Here is a 17,819-nt window from a genome sequence, read left to right as displayed (position 1 = left end):
GATCTTCAGGGAAAAAGTAGAACAATAACATTCTTCAGGTACGTTTGATTATTTAAACTGTACCTTTCATGTGCACAAATTGCAATAGCGATTTCCTACTATCTCATTTGTAAGTATCTGAGTGAGATGTTCTGAGCCTGATTGACAGGGCAGCTAGTTAATTTTGTAGACACCCACTGTCATGAACAAAATTTGTGCCTAACTCTGCAGGTGCCTAAAACTTCCCCTATATCATCTTTCCTCTGGGGAAGCTGTTGGTGTATTTTTATATCCACAGAAGTCTTCACAGCATAGAGATACTAGGCAGATGATGAGGGCCTAAGCTCTGTCAAGGTTTGCAAAATATTCACCTACTTTACCTGGAAGTCCTTAGCCAACAGATGTGCTCAAGGAATGAAATAATTAACAGTGCATTGGCCTGGAACAAGAAAACAAAAATGCACTTAAATCTATTGCTTTCAGTTCAGGATAATCACTTGGAGGTGCAAGAACTGGCTTTCTGCCTCTGTGCCAATTAATGTTCTAATCACTAAATCTGTGTTTTCCAAACTGGTGGGGAAGATCTGGTGAGTAGAGGCAAGAAGGGGAAAGACACAGATGAGGAAAACATATTATTTCCATTTGTGATGATGAAGGAGGGTTAGTCGGATTGTGTCCTTTCGTGATGGTGGAGGAAAGCTAGCTGGCTTGCAATAGGCAGGTATGGAAGGTATATAGTTTATCTGTGACAGGTCAGTGTTTTAAAGGAAGAAGGTAATCCACATAAGTCATTGCTCCCTCTTTGCCTTTCTGGTGAGTTCTGTGTTTTGGGTGAAGTGGAATAGCTCAGAAAAGCACGAGTGAGGAATTCCCCATGCAGGGATGCTGCTCAGCTGAGTTTGTAGCATTCTGCTCCCACACTCATGGTGAATAAGCTCAGTGCTGAACTATTGACTATCAGCTCCTCTTGTGTTTGAAACAACTTGACAGGTTCCTGGCATTTGAAAGGAAGAGCTTTTAGTACTGTGAATCTCTGAGAACATTAGGATATTAACATGAAATGAAGCTTAAATTACCCTCTCCTTCAGTGTATCTACCAAACTGACAATCTAAATCCCTGTTCAAGGAATGATGAGCCCCCACTTGTTGAGCACTTCACTGTCCTCATGCTGAGGTGGCTAATTTGAATGACCTGAATTTCACAATGTAGAAGATCATCTAAAATTTAGGTCTTAAATCCCCAAGATTCTCCTATGAATTTATTCTTTTGTGGTATTTTAGGAATGACACTCAGCACACAGCATTTTAACAGATGCAAATTCAAGTGCCACTGAGTATATTTTTAAAGCCAAATGAGTGTTCTTCAGAATAACTTTCATCCAAAGTTGGAGAAGTTCCACAGCAAACTGAGATGAAATTTAGTAAGTTGCAGCATGACCGAAGTGTCCTAGAATTTTACTAACATGACAGATATGTTAAACCTCCCATAGGCTATTCTGTGTTTGCAATAGCTTAGCAAAGAGCCATTCCTATTAATGCTATGAAAAAAATCACATTTAGATTCAAAAATGATTAAACCCCATGAAAATTATTAAGTCAGACACCCAGAGGCACTTGCATCAGCTATTGGTACTCAGTGCTGAAAAGGTGAGCTAGAAAACTACTTCAGTTTTGGGGCTCATTAAAAATAAGAAATAGAATTGGTCTTACAAGGTCTTACAGGATCTGTATTTTTCAAATAAACAATTCTTACCGCAAAAATTACCATTATGGTTATATGAAAACTTTATTACCCTTGCTGCCTTCCTATTATTGTCTTAAAACACTGTTTTTCAAATAAATACAATGACAGACCTGCTTGAGAATGTTCCTTAGGTTTATAAAAGGAACATGGAAAAATTCTGTTTAAAGTGAATAGCAAAGCAATAAACTGGTCTGTGAAGTAACAGCTTCTAAATTTCTCATGAAATGCTTCCTCTATTTTTCTGATAGCTCAGATTTAAGGCATTTGGCAACAGACTCAACAGCTTAGAGCTGTGTTCTAATCTGGACACAATATGTAGCCTTTATTTGCATTTTTCTCCCTGAAAAATGATATACAGTTGGTATGAAATCTCACAGGGAATTCATTTGTGTAAAGTGCTTATTCTGAAGTCAGATGTGTAAAGTCCTTATTCTCTGGACAGTCTCTCTTTGGCTTATATTTTAGTAAGAAATGTTGGAATTAAGATCTTAGCTGAAATATTTGGGTGTCAGTCCTACTTCTTACTCTTAGTTGGCCAAGACATCATGAGTGTCTATGGCAGCTGATAAAGAGACAGTGCCTGAGGCAAACTGGCAGAGCACAGTGATTTACTTTTTTAATTGCTGGCATAGAACTGATTTTAGCTGTTGTATGTATTATGAATAGAAGGCCCTGTATTCTGCATGCTTCATGCATGCAACTTAATGAATGCAGGACTCTGTGATTTATCATAGGGTAATAAATGAATGCTGTAGGCTCATTTGAGTGTGCTGAACTGTCATTCTACAATGCTTAAACACTCCTTTTGTAGGTGAAAGGGAAATAGTATGAATTAACATGTGGATTGATATTTTCTTTCACCACAGTTTTGTTATCTGCAGCAAAACTAACTGCTTTCTATTTGAGTACTGATAAGTAACAAAGGACAAAGTTTTGATGTAATTAGAATGTAAATGGACTGTAATAAATTATTTCCTTGTTAGTCTGATTTAATCTATATTACACTTTTTTTATAACTGCTTGCTTCTAATGCTTTGTTGCTGTGTTTCAAAATGTTATGCAAAGTATATTCAGCCAAGAGAAATGAATATAATTTTAAAGTATACTTCCTGTTCAAAATGTATGGCCTCTGTTTTTCCTCAGGAAGGTGAAAAAGCTTAATTTTTCTTTGTATGTTTCATGTATAAATACAGAGGAAGGGGTAACACAACATATGAAACACAGCTGACGAAACTTGGGAAAATGATCAATGTTTTTTATCCCACGGGATTGGGGATTTTTTTTTCTTATTCTTTTGGGTGAACATTGCAAAAGTAGTTTTGTCAGCATGAATTCTTCTCTGTCATAAAGTCACTTATTCTGTTAGTCTGTGTTTTACTTAAGAAATGTGATTATGGCCTGCATTACAAATGTTTTCCCTCAAACTCATTTCAAACAGATTTTCGTTCTGGGGATGGCTGATGCATGGTTTTTCTTGTTTTATAGGTCTGCTGTTAGTGACATTGTATATTGTTGCAACTTTATAGGAAGTAAAGAAAAGGTAAACCAGAAAGTAAAAATGACCAAGAGCTCAGTGAGGTCAAACATATCTTTCTTTTTTGTAATTATTTATTCTAGTAGTTTTTGTTGTGGGAGGAGCAGTTGGGTAAATAACCTATAGAATTAACCATTCACCTGGATGCTCAGCTTGACATCTGGGCCTGAGCAATCTGCTTCCCTGATGCAGCTCTGTTAGGATATTGGAAGAATTAAATACACAAAATAAGAGAAGGGAGGAACTACTGCTGTAACATTGAAAGTGGCAAAAAGGAAGAGAAAGAAAAAGTAAGGCTTCTGTACATTTGTTTGAGTATTGCCTCCTCCCAGCCTCCTTTTGCGATGACTGCTCCTCCACCTCACCTGATTCACTGAATGTGGCTGATTTAATGTGGGTGGTTGGCTCTGTAGTCAATCTGCATGGTGCAAGGGTAGAAAGACTTAAGAAATACCTGCAAGTACTCAGCTAACTAATGGAGAACTAAATATAAGTCTGGGACAGAAAAAAAGAATGCCTAATCCCTTGCCTAGGCAGTCTGCCTAGGCAAATTAGGTGATGCTGGAAGCTGTACCCTCCTGGGAGAATGGCAGTGCTATGGCAGCCACCCGTTTCTTGGCAGTGTTTCCACTAGGTAAGTAAGACTTTTTGGCTTGCAAAATCTGTTCGCAAACTTTGTGTATACACAAATGAATTATTCCAGCCATAACATGGATGTAGCTATCAGTACCCTGTTGTTCTTCAGCTGGAAGCAATTCTTGGGGATTTGTCTCATGGCTGAACAACCAAAGTTATTGTGGTTTTGCTGTATTGAGAAGTAGATTGTGGCAATTAACCAGTGAGAATATCTTACTGGTTTAGTGCTGTACAGAAAACTTCCCTGACTGTTCTGAGCAGTAACAGAAGATCTTTGTTATGAAATCACAAGAAACCTCTTTCTGGCACCCAAGAATCTTGTGCTGCAACTGCTTTATATGCCAAATATTTCTCACATGTAAACATATTATAAGTCATCCGTGTTTTATTAGAAAAGCACTACCAAGCTCTGACAAAGGGTACTCTCAGTAGGTTCAGTTGTTTGTTCCCGTCTTAAAAGAGGAATGTCGAAGTCCGTTGTGTGATCAGGAGTTCCTGGCAAACCCAGCTCTCGGGAATGTTGGAGACATAACTGTTCCTCTCGGCTAATAAACACTGCAGGCTGTTATTAAACTAGTCCAGCCAGCATCAGAGCAAGAGCCCCAGACGTTGCACTAATTGCCAAAAAGGGAGAATAAGTGTACTTCATGCAGACGGGGTTGTACAGCAATTTCTCTTCAAGGTGTACATACCTGTAGGGAGATGGGTTGTGCTCATAGAAGCCAGAAAAAAGGCTATACTTGTATTTGGTGGTTTTGGAGTGACTCTCCTATCCCCTCAACAGTTCTGTACTGTAATGAAAACATTGGACTTCCTCGACACTGACACTGCTTTGGAGAATGTCTCTAAAGTAGCACCTAATCCTGAGCTATTTGGAATTTAAATGTCTCCTGGAAATAGCTATTTAGCACAGAGGGAATGTAGAATATCTTTGCCTGAGGTATTCTGGACTAATTTATACTGGTACTCCTGATCTCAATGTCTTTTATATATATACATATATATATATAAAACCTTTTTTCCTCCCTCCCATCAACCTGACCAGTTTGTTCAAACTAGATGTATTAAAACTGCTGAGAGATGCACACAGCTGTCAAAGGGATTGAAGTCAATGGAAGAGGGAGAAGCAATATGCTTAGTGTCACTGTATCCTTTAATCACAGTTAAGGAAAAATTTGGGTATATTTCACCAGTAAAGATCCAGGCTGATTTTGTTGAATTCCAGATATGTCACATTCTTGAATTGTGAATTTATGAATGAGGTGTCAAGAGAGAAGCCTGTCCCACATGATTTGAGAGAGCCTTTGGTTTTAAAAGAACAAAAGACATTGAGGAAATGCTGAGATTAGGGATTTTTTTTTTTTTTTTTCCAGGTAAGACCCTACAGTGAATTCCAATGGGTTGTTTCATAGTAAGGATTACTTTTGAGGGGTAGATATTGTATAAATCCCAACATACTCTCCTAAAAGTCACTTAAGAGAAATAGGAGCCCTCCTTTTTCAGCAAGGGATGTGACTCTCTGGATTTAATGTATTTAGTAACTAAGATGAAAGACCAATTCCACTGCAAAACACAGGAAAAGCAAAGGGCTTTTGTTTTACTGCAGTGTACAGTAGGTGCAGGCAATTGCTGTTGGAACACAGAACACTTTACAATGCAATTTTCTAAATGCAATTTTTCTAAATGTAAAAGTCTGGTAACAGATTTTTTTATTTTTCCTTAAGGAAATTCATTCTTGATCTGATAAATACAACTTTTGCAAATTTTTTCTTGTACTTGACATATTTTGGCCAAGAGAAAAGAAAAAGAAAAAAAAGACATTTTCCAATTGGATGTTATTTTAAAAATATCTCAAGAAATGTCTCGCCTGAGTTAACAAGTTGTAATTGACAAATGCAGGTATCTAGCAGTTGAAGTCAAATCTTTAGGTTAAAAAATAGTGAATATTTCTCTTGTTGCCAAGCATCTTGTGTATAAGTCATATATGAATAGAAATCCATAAATGCTGGCTACTTCATCGACATGAAAATTAGAAACCTAAAAGTGCCTTGGCAAAACAGTAAAGCAGTGTTTGAAAAAAAAAAAAAGAAAACAAGAAAACAAATACTTTTACTTCTGAAAGTATGAATAAAAAAGCCTTTTAGATCTGCTGGACTAAATCATTGCCCATTGCCTTATGCTCCATGGAGCAGAGTTTACATCAAACCCCCCCAAAATATAAAGATGTCAAATTCCATTTTTCCAGAGGAAAAGGATGTTTTTGTGGGGTGTTTAAATTTTCACAGCCTGTCATTCAAATGATGTTATTGGCAAGCTTGGCCTACTTTACCAGTGCTAACAGAAGAGTGCCAGGTGGCAGTTAAGGATGGGAAAAAGCAAGAAGAAATTTAAAAACACTACTAAAGAAGGTAACTAGAGAAGCCTGTGGCTGAAATTCTTCCATTATGCACATTATTTTCCATAGCACTTAAAACTATGATATTTCTTAGTGGATGGAAGAAAAGATCTTTCTAAAAACACATAATAGAGAAAAACATACATGCAACACATCCTCTAATTTGCACTTACTTTGCAGCTTGGAATGGAATTTCTGCAGGACAAATGTATACTGTCATGCTTTCAAATTTGTTTCTAAAAATGTTTTTACACGTGGTTTAAGCTCCCACTGAAACTGGGAATCATGCTATTTTAGCAATTTCCTTAGCCACCTTCTTGGTTTATGATATGGTAACTGTAGTAACATGTCCTGTAAAAGAATAAAATAAATGTTATCAAGACACTGCTACAAAGGCAAAAGAGTTAACAGAACCAATAGTGACATTCTCCTTGAGTAAGCAGACATGGGGAATACCCTGCTGCCTCTGCTTGACTGTATAGCATTTTGCTGATTAGTGAGCGATACTCCTAGTAGCATGTAACAGGACTGTCACACAATATCTCATTGCAGAGCACGGTAGTGGTAGTAGTATCTCGGGTCCAAATTAGCTCTTCGGACAGGGTATCTACATGTTTTCTCATGGTTGTGGCAAATGTCATTGGCAGCTGTGCCAATGTAAGGAGAAAATAAGTAAATAGTAGACTGTTTAAACAGTTTGTGAAATATATGCGCACAAATACCACATATTACTTTGAGGGTATCCATAGAGCTTTGCTGTGCTTTTAAAATATTTTTTCTTAACTTGGCTAAGAACATTTTATTGGCAGGAATGTTCAAGACATAAAAGTGTTTTGGCTACATCTATGAATAGCCTAAGAGTCACTCCAGAAACGTTTGCACAAGCATCTTCAATGCCTCTTGCGTGTTCAGAAGTTGCTTATTCAGAGAGGATAAACAGGTTGGTGCAAAATATATAAACAAGAAGTATGGGCTTTTCTGAGTACATTGTGAAGAACCTGTAGGTTGAAATCATCTTACATGACTTTTATTTTAATACATCAACGATTTCATTCAAGAAATGACCTGACAAAAGGTAATTTTAAAAAAGGTAGCACACACTATCTCCAAGATAGGGTCTAAAAGGTGTTGAAAATGCTGCCGACAAAAGGCCTAAAATTAGCTCAAGACTGAATGTTGATGTTGCATAAATTCAGCTGAGAAATCAAGGGCATAAGTTAGCCATGGGAATGAATAATAGTTAAGAGTAGATATCAAATGAAGTTGTAAGTCTTCTATCTGTGGATGTCTTCAGGTCCAGAAAGGATTTTTTTTTCTCCCCCAAAGATATTTTTATTCACAAAACACAGGCTTAGTAAAAGAGTTACTAGGTGAAATTTTATAGCTGGTATAATACAAATGGACAGGTTATGTGATCTAATGGTTCATAGTCTTAAAATACATTAATGGAGAGGTCCTAACATACTGAATGCATTTATTAGTTTTCCAAGAAACCTATGGGAATTAAGCACCTAAATCGCCATAAAACTAAACCTAATTCAGTGTATTTTCTGGTCACTTCTGTCCAACTCTTCTGTCTTTTCTTGCTATAAATGTAGAATGAAAGTCTCCTGAGGAAAACCAGAATAACATTCTGTGTATTTTACACTTTCTGAAGTTCAGTGAATTTCTTTATGGACTAAAACCTAAATATTTCTTAACAGAGGACCAGCAAAGTGAAATCTGGCATGTTTCCTAATATACAATGTAAATGCATTTGGTTTGTAAATATTGAAGCATCTTTTCTTCAGCTTTCAAGGTAATCAAATCCTGACACTATTTACAGAAAAAAGGACTACTGGTTCCCTTCTTTCTTTTCCATTTTTTTTTTTTTCCTTGAGATTTGACAATTTGGTGGCAATGCTGTAAAATCAAAACCTGTGAGTAACACAGTCTATCATTTCTCTGCAGCTAGACAATATTTCTGCAACAATTCCTGTGAAGTGAAGGAGGGATTTTTTTCATGTGATCTCACCTGGCATGACTGGTGTCACCCTTTGTCACAACCACAACTGGGTGTTGTTTAATGGAAGCAAGTGCGAAATTAGAACGACCAGAGTTTCCTTGGTAAATGGTTTAAATGTTCTGGTTGAAGAAGAGGCTTATATACTGGGATTTTGACCAAAAGTTCCGAAATTCTCCTCTATAATAATATCTTGAAATAATACTATTGAAATAATAATAATACTCTTGAAACCTTTTGGCTTCCATCTCCTCAAGTGCTTAAATATCTGCTTTGTCCCGTGCTTAGGAACACCAGACCTTGACACTGTGGATGTCCTCAGAGCACATGAACTAGACTGGACTCTGCAAAAAAAGAAGGCAGTGGGACTTACTGCTGAATGAACATCATCTGCTACAAACAAGTGCTTAGACACACACTACATGGGCTTAAACTCTTAGCATTGCATGTTTTGGAAAATATTTTTTTTCCTTAAAAGCCCAGCTGCTGAGTATGAACCTCCTGCTAAGAGGCAAGCCTTCAATTTTAACAGCTAGCAGTTTAGCCTCTGTATATAAGTGAAGTAGATAGCACAGTTCCTAAAGCTTCTTGAAGAGTGCATCATAACCTGTAAAGGGAATTTTCCTTGTCATTCTACTCCAGACTTAAACAGTGATTCCCCAGTTAAAGACTGAACAGGTTTCTCAGCACTCCGACTTTCACCTCATCTTTACTTGCCAGTTTCATTCTTTCTTGAGGTTCTTTCTTTGCTTCCCAGGTAAAAGTCAGAGTGAATAATCTTCATCATAGCCAGGAGCATGTCTTTGAAGATTGTACACTCTCTCCAGGCTGGAAGCACCTGAACCGAGGGTATTGTTCAGTTGTATTTTCCTCTCTATTGCCCAGGACAAATCCCTGGAGCATTACAGCAAGACAAATTACATAGGAGCTGTGTAAAATTAGCAGATGAAGTTTCAGTGAGCAGATTTGTAGTACAAAAAACAGTATTGATAATTCAATTGGCAGCACTGCTCCTTTACAAGTGCAGCATGACATTGGGAACATTTTACTATTGGAGAGTTTTCTGTTTCGTTAAAGGCAGATGCATCCTACTCTTGCATGGGAGCTCGAATCTCTGAAGAAATATTTTTCAGCCATAGTAGAGGGTGATGTCCTTCACTCATTCCACTGTGAATATTTACCTTCTGCTAATGTAAAACACCTTCTGCTTTCATTCAGGCATGGTGCTTGCCACTTTTTCTCCTTTGCTACATGCTTCTGGAGAGTCGCTCTTTAATTAACAAGTTGGAAGTACTGTCTTTTGGTACCTCTGTAAAGTTTTTACCCCAATTTGTAAGGCTACTTTAGAAATGTGAACTTTAATTACTACTAAATTAAAGAAAAAATATCATTGTATTTATGCCGAAGATAGTCAATTAAAATAAATTAAAATAAAAATAAAATAAAAATAAAGGAGAGTCTCCTTTCACTTCTTTTCCTGATGTTATTGGGGCAGACTTGAAACAAATTAAATGATTCATGAGTTCATCCTGGCTGGATATCAGTATTTTTTTCTGATACAAAAAGGTTAATGAGCTGGAAAGTGGCTAATGAAAATATTCTAAATGCTAAGTCTGTTTCCAGCAGAAGTAACCCATGTGCTTGCAATTTCTCTTCAGAGCTGCTGCACTCTATGGTGTCAACAATTACTTAGGGACTGATTAGCACGTGGACTATCAACACAACAGACTGTATTGTAATGTATTCTAATGCCCTTTCAAAGGTATTATTAGGTCTTTCCAGCAAATACATTTCCACATACTTTATGTAAGAAAGATCTTCTGGGTGTTTAGGTGTTTGTCATATCATAATTCCTCTTTACAGAAGAGCTGAGACAAATACAGGGACTTATAATTCCTCTTTACAGAAGAGCTGAGACAAATACAGGGACTTAAAGGGTAACACTATGATTTGGCCAACTAGGAGTTAAATGGTTGAGAAAGCTTATTGCAGTTGGCCTGCCACAAGTTGTTTAAACAACATCTGAATCCAAGATGATTCTTGCTACAAGGTTAGCTCCAGTACAGTCACAGGTGCTTTCTGGTCTTTTGTGAGAGGTGCTGATGAGCACCACAATGCTTAGACTGCGCAGGCTGCTTCATGCAGTCCTGAGTTACCCTTCGATGCTTTGTTTCAACTGCTAAAATAATAATCTATGCTGTTTTTCTGTGAATGGTAATTTCTTATAACATAGCCTTAGTAATAATATTGCAATATGTGTGTCTTTTTTTAACATCACCATGTCCTGCTATGAATGTGCAAGAAATAAGCAAATTACTGCTAGAAGAAATTCTGTGGGTTGTTTTTTCTTCTCAGGTTGAACAAAAAAAATGAGAACATTTTGTTAGCGTCGAGACAAACACATAACCACCGGGATGGTTATATGAGGTGCTTTATTGAGGCGCCGGGAACCAGGGGTACGCACCCAAATCTGGTTCCGACTCCCGTCCCATCGCGTTCGCAATTTATACACTAAAAATTTCGTAACTAATACATATTCAACACAGATTACATCATTTACTAATACATACGCATCAAAGATTGCTACCTCAGTCTCTTACGACATCAGCCTCTTCTGCGTTTGCGCAGCCCCCTCTGGTGGTCGCCCTGATGAAGTAAGGAGTCTTGCTCAGATGAGGTAAGAAGCCTTCCTCAGATTGTCCTTTTCACCTTTCCTCTACTTGGCCAGGTCCCAATCGCCTTCCGGACGTTAGCATTCTCTTATCATCACCAGGATGCTTCTGGTATGCCCTTTTTGGCTATCTTAAACTTAGGTTCTGCTTGGGTAGAGTTTTACAATACATACACCTATACTCCCCTCACCATATGCAGTTATGCTAGCTCTTGCTACCAAGACTACCATTGTATCATTTAGTTACAGAGTAACTATGATAAAAAACGGCAAAGTTACAACGTCTTCTAATATACAAAGCCTCACTATTGATTTATAAATTTCTCAAATATAATCATTTTACTATTTTATATGATTATTTTATTGTAAAAACTTCACCCTCTCTAACAATTTCAATGCTAAACACTGTCTTAAATGAGATACAGTTTTGTACATAAGTATAAGAAAATCAGCAACAGATGACCAAGTACAGTTTGACTTTCATACTATATTACTGTTGTATTACTGTTTCTTGAGCACTGAAGTGAGTAAGGCACCTCTGAAAAGAAAAGGACAAACTTATAATGAGTAATTATGCCATTTACTACTTCCACTGGGTATAATGGCTGAAAATAACTGTTATGAAACACCTTTGAAGATTGTACTGTAAGTGTGAGTGTAAAGGCATGAGATTGAAAACCCTTGAAATGTAGCTGACTGTTGCCTAGGCAATATGAAGGGCTTTTTCCATCTTTCTTATATAGCTTTGCCTACAGAATCTGTTTCTCCTCACAAAATTCCAACCATGCCAGGATGAGAAAATGGCAGTGAAAAATAGATGTTCTCTCAAGACAGAGTGATCAGATACAAGTTTAGATTTATGGGATAAATATTAGATGTGAATCCAAGACCATCTCTCTCAGACTGCACATTAAGATGCACAACTAGAGGGAATATGCTGCATGGGGAAATAGCACCTGCTATACAAACACCTTATCATAAAACAGTGGTGTCCGAGCTGTTGTCAGGCAAGGGCTGAAAGTCCTTGATCAATACTTTAAATCCATTAGCTCCAGAAGAGTCATCAGACACATTTTTGCTTTGCTTTTTTGTTTCCTTCCTTCTCTGGCCTAAGTAGGGAGAAAAGTGTAACCTGAACCATGTTTTCCTCTTACACTGGCATTCCTGATGCATGCTTAAAATTAGCTCAGCACCTGCAATACTAGTAACAGCTTTGTGTCACTAGCCCCTTGTAGAGGAATCCCAGCCCGATCTCACGATAAGACCTGGGTACATATAAAATTCTTCTTAGTTCCCTGAGAAGTAAAGGCATTTAAAATGCCCAGAAATTATCTGTGGGCTATTCCAGCTGTGTTCCTCACCTCTTACCACATCAGGACTAGTAGGAACCTTTAGGGAGCTCAGTTGCCCTTCAGCTTAAATACGATTTTACAAAATTCATAGTCATCCTGCAGTAACAAACATCCTCTCTTCACCATAACATTGTTTTGCATAAGTGCTCTACCATTAATAGTTCATCATTGTTACAAGGTCCATCTCGGACTTTATATTAATTACTGACAAGGTTCATGTAGTGTGGGTGTAAAGTGCGAGGAGCACACAATGAACTCAGTCCTGCGAATGTTTCAGGCAGCACTTGGTTCTGATGGTACTGATCATTAGCTGTGACTCTTGTTTGGAGCCTTGCAGGTATCTTCATTATTTAACACTTATTACTGCACTTGAAAATGTCTTCTGCTCATTTCAGGATATTAATAATTCATTTCATATGTCCTAACTCTTAAAACATTCACCACCTTTGAGGATCAGTTTCTGTACTCACATAGCAGTATGTGGGTTCATTGTTGACCCAGCTATTCAATATTATATCCAAAAGAACAACAACAACAGAAAAAGCTTTATTTGTCAACTTCTTTTTCTTCACTCCTTCCCTATCATACCTTATAAAAATTATCTATGAGTGCCACAGGGCTCTCCTTTGATAGACACAATTTATAAAATAACAGCAATTAAATATTACATGGAACAGAAATGAATTCTTCAGTTTTTGTAATGTAAGCAATAATGCAGGCAGTATGTAAAAATACATAATTCAGTCATATCTGTTGTCATTGGACAACAAAGAGAAGTAAGAACTGGATGTCATTGTCAGAAGACTGAAAAGAATCACAGCATGTCATCTGTGTCTAAGTTCATATATTCCATATTTACAGTAGCTTCATGCATTGAGTTCTTACAAAAAGGCTAACTTTCAGCTAACTTGGCAGAATATATTTTCTCTGCCATAACTGAAAAATGAAACAAAATTTGCAGCAATTTTATTGTGAAATCAGTATTCAGCTCCCTCCAAAAGTCTGCATCTTGGAATTAATAAATGAATAACATGTGAAAATTATAAAGTATATATCGTTGTATCTGTTAGTATCAAAATTTAAGATTCTCAGAGGATGGAGATACAAAATACTTTCTGATTGATTGAGAGACAGCTGTGAAGCAGAAAATATCTAAACTAGTGATAAAATGAAGATCCCAATCCTAAAAAGTGAGGTCTCAAGTGACCAAATTGTTGCTGATGTGAAATGAAACTATGTCTATGTGATGAAATCTAAGCTGTTTTTTCATTTAACTAATTGCATTAGAAGTAAAACCACATTTACCTCATAATAATGTATTGAATTTTCCTTGTGTCAATATTTGGACAGAAAAGAAAAACAGTAATCAAGGACTCACTTCTGCAAAGTGCTAAGCACTCTGAGTCAGACAGTAAAAGCTTGTGATTTAACATCAGGAGTTGTCCCCCTGACTTTCATGATACAGAGCAGGACTGTGACATTCCTTTCAATTAAACATGTGCTTTACTCTTTGGAGGATAGAAAGCAGTTGTAGGAATCAAACCCTAAATGCACAAACTGATTGGATTTATAAGCCTGCATCCCTTTGACCCGTTGTCAGTAATATTGATGTATAAATTTAAAATTTTCTGTGTGATATTGGGTCAGAATCTTTTTTTCTAATTTAATATATAGATTATTAATAAGGAAATATATGTTAAATAGTCAGTTGCCAGTTACCTAAGCTTGTGTATAGCCTACATCAGTCCTGGGAATGGAACACCAGTGCACATCTAATTTAGTTGGTTTCATACTGCTATTCACTGTGAGACTTTAGTATAAATTATGCCCTTGGAGAGATTAGACTGTTGCTGTGGATGCCTCAAGGCTTTGGCTTGAACAGACATCCTAAAAAATACAAACACATACCAAACAAAAAACAAATTATGCAAATTAATGAGCAGCAATTGTGGTGGAGTGTGTGTCCATTTATATTATGTTTGTCCTTGACTTTCAACATGGATTCCTAATTTGTCAATGAGACAGCTTTCAAAAGAGAGATCTTGTTTAGAAAATTCTTGTTAATCATAGAGGATTGCCAGGCTCCCAGAATGTCTTGAAATGCGCCTGTTTCTTTTGATAATTGTACACCGAATTGCAGGTGCAGAGGTGTGTGTGTGTTTTGTGAGGATGCTTAGCCTTTGTGGTTAAGACTCTACACTTGTAATTAGGGTCAGGTATCCTATTTAAGTAGTGGAAGATGTGATACAGAATCCAACCTTACCTACTCTATCACATCAGCCACAGTTCTTCCTTTTACACATGTTTATTCTTTGCTTCGTTACTGTACATGGAATTAGAAAATAGTATAATGGATTTTTCACAGAAATAATTGGTAAGGTATTTGTACACTGCATACAGTCTTAGTCTTTTGTGCAAACAACTAATAAACCTATGAAGAACCATATAACGGTAGTACTTTTTTTCAGCTCTAATACAGTGAAAGGTAATAACTAGTTTTGTATCTGCATGTATCCTCTTTAAACATAGGGAGGCTGAGATGCAGATAAATTAGAAAAAAAATATCTAAGCACAGCCTTTTAAAAGTGAGTGTGAAAGTGTAAAAAAAACCAAAAAACAAAAAACAACCCAAAAACAAGCCAGTGACTTGATTATAGGAGGAATCTTTGATAATATCTGTCTCAGTGATTTGCTCAGTGCTACTTTCAGCTGTGCTGCATTGTCATAAAATGCAGGAGTCTTTCCAGATTTTTCCCGTGGGAACTGAAGCAGGATTTCAGGGCACACCAGGAAAGGCATCTTAAGCACAATGGGTCCTTGCACACAAGGCCAAAGCTCTCATGCATGTGTCAGGGAACTTGATTTTTTTTTTCAGTAAGCATTTCCAACAAGAGGAGAAGCTATGGGACCTTAAAATAATAAAGAAGGCTTACAGCCTCTGAAACTAAATGGACTGATAGAGCAAAGGCAGTCTGGCTGTTCCATCTGGATGAGATAATGCTGAAGGCTGAAGTACCTTTATCATAGTCTTCTCTGAATCTCCCAGGTGTCTCTGGAGGAGCTCTCAAAGTCTCAGAGGAAAGTGTCGTGCATGATGGCACTCAGAAGTGTTATTGCCTGAGATCAGTTCTGTGACACTTCCCACATAAAAAGTTCTGTCTTTGTCTTATCATATGATAAAATAGCAGAGAAAACGTCTCTGCTCTGAGAAGGCTTCTTATCAGGAGAAGTGATTCCATCAAGAGGCTTGCAGGGAACAGAAAACTGGCATTACTTCCTGTGGATCTGTCAGTCTGTGGTGAAGAACCAAAAGGGGGAGTTTAATGCCTAAAAATGTGTGCTGTTTCTCTGCCCTGTAGGTTTGATGAGGCAGGTGTATCAACAGGTCTTATTCACAGAGTAATAAGCTAAACTAATATTTTATGAAGATGTGAAATAGCTTTCAGCAACACTGAGCACAATACATGAGCAGAGTGTGGACTCAGTACAGAGGAGATATTTCTGAATGAGTATTTGTCACTACAGATAATACAATGACAAAGTACTGGTTTTCTTTATAAGTGATATCCCATTCTTTCCTTTAATATTTCCTCCCTAAGGTATAGTTAGCTAATCATATGAATGCTATTTCTTGAAGTGTGAGTAATAAAGTCCTTAATGATATACTTCATTACAAAGCATGGCTGCTACAGCATGAAAGTTTTATGAGCAGTATAGCACTGGGCACATCACCCACATGAAGCATCATCAAATGAGTAAAAGAGAGTACTCTAACAGGGTGTTAACTTGTTCCTTAAGTTAGCGAATCATTAAATGGCAGAAACTTTGTCCTCTGCAGGACTTTACTTATTTTGATGACCACAAGTATGCTGGTTTACTTGAGTTTTAAGGTGTCTTCCAATGAATGGTAAAAATCAAAAAAAAAAAAAAACACTTTCAAAATATGGGTTTAAGCAGCAGTAAGATCTGTTTCTAAAGTCTTGATTTGAACTGAATTTTAAATAGCTGCTAGTAGCTATCATGCTGACTTATACTCTTCAGAAATCTGAAGAAAAGATATTCTGCCTAATGCATCTGTTAAGCTGTCCAAGTTGTGTCAGAAATCTCTCATCGAACAAGGTCATCAAAATCTAAGTAATACATACTGTCCTTACACTTTTAAACTAAATTTAGATAAGATCTCTGTACAGAATATACCTCTTTTACTTGTTTGTTCTTCAAAAGCTATCAATATTTCTACTAGAAAACAGCTTGCCATATTTTCATTCCTTAAATGTCTATCTTTGGTGAAAACTGAGGTCTTTCTCTAGCGGAAGCTAAAATATCAATGTAGGGCAGAAGAAGTGGAACAAATGGGGCTGGGAGTGTCACAAATTCTTGCTTTAGACCTGGAAAGCACAGCACTGTTCTTAAATGTCATTTGTTTAAGCTTCATAGCTAGATATGCGGCTACAAGACTGTCAGCTTGTTCCTAGTTGAATCTCTTCTAGTCTGAGTCTGGATATAGCTGAACAAGGTTGCCAAAATATGTGATGTGCCATGTGCTCCACCAAGCTCTGATAATGAAGAGGCATTTCTGTCAGATTCTCTTTTCTCCTTTGCTACACTCTGCATTACCCAGAGGAAGATTTAGCTGGAAGACATTTGTAACACCCACTGACAGAAAGTTTGGCAACCATGTTTTACAACGAATACCATAACATCAGCCTGGCAATGTCATCACACTTTCTGCCTTTGTCTCTCAACTGATCTTCCACCTGCTGAAAACAGCAGACTGATGTAATTCGTGAAGAAAAGCTTTTGCTTCTTGCATAGAAATCTATTGCATTTTTTCAGGCTGTGCAACCAGTCCTATCGCAAAGTCATTCCCAGCTATGGTTTTTACATAGTAAGCAAGGGAGAGTTGCAGTGTCTTACACCTGCCTTCAGGTACTTTAGGAAAAAAAAAAATCCAAAACTTAATAGTACTTTTCTCTGTCATTTTGATACACTCCTCTCATATGCATCACAGTAACGGGTTACTAGTTCCCACTGAATGAACCCTCTATTGTTACTTTGACTTTTAAAAATATAATAAATAAATATTTTTGTTTAAAACAGGGGTATCATTATTAGAAACTCTTTCACTCACCAAATTATGGTGTATAGATATTATACCTTCTTTGTTTCATTTTAATTTTATGTAAATGCTTCTCTTCCCTGCATGTATAGAAGAAGGTGACTGAACATAGTGGTAAATGATTTGAGAAAGAGTGAAATGGCAAAAACTTTCTCCTTCCCCTTACCTCTTCACAGTCCTCTAAATATATTCATCTTCCTGTCACATTAGGAAAAAACTTGAAAGACTTGAAGACAGGAAAGGGAAAGAGAGAAGAAAATGAGTAGCATACTCTTGTATTAGAAAAAGCTCTCTATATTTTTATGCCCTCTCATGCCAGGCCTACATCAAAAATCTATTCACTCACTGGAGATGAGCATGATCTCTACCCCAAAACATGAGCCGTTG

At 37.1% G+C, this 17,819-nt stretch overlaps 1 long non-coding RNA gene across 1 annotated transcript; it reads left to right on the top strand.

Annotated features, from left to right (window-relative positions):
• The first annotated feature begins 691 nt into the window (after positions 1–691).
• Positions 692–8,693, top strand: LOC134172832 (uncharacterized). The gene is made up of 3 exons (XR_009968029.1): positions 692–905; positions 3,209–3,263; positions 8,579–8,693. It is a non-coding gene; the product is annotated as an uncharacterized LOC134172832 (long non-coding RNA).
• The last annotated feature ends 9,126 nt before the right edge of the window (positions 8,694–17,819 follow it).

Source organism: Pezoporus occidentalis, unplaced genomic scaffold (assembly GCF_034315485.1).
Source record: "Pezoporus occidentalis ecotype Australia unplaced genomic scaffold, CSIRO_AGI_Poc_V1 ctg48, whole genome shotgun sequence".
Lineage (NCBI taxonomy): Eukaryota > Metazoa > Chordata > Aves > Psittaciformes > Psittacidae > Pezoporus > Pezoporus occidentalis.
This window is presented reverse-complemented; position numbering and strand designations above follow the sequence as displayed.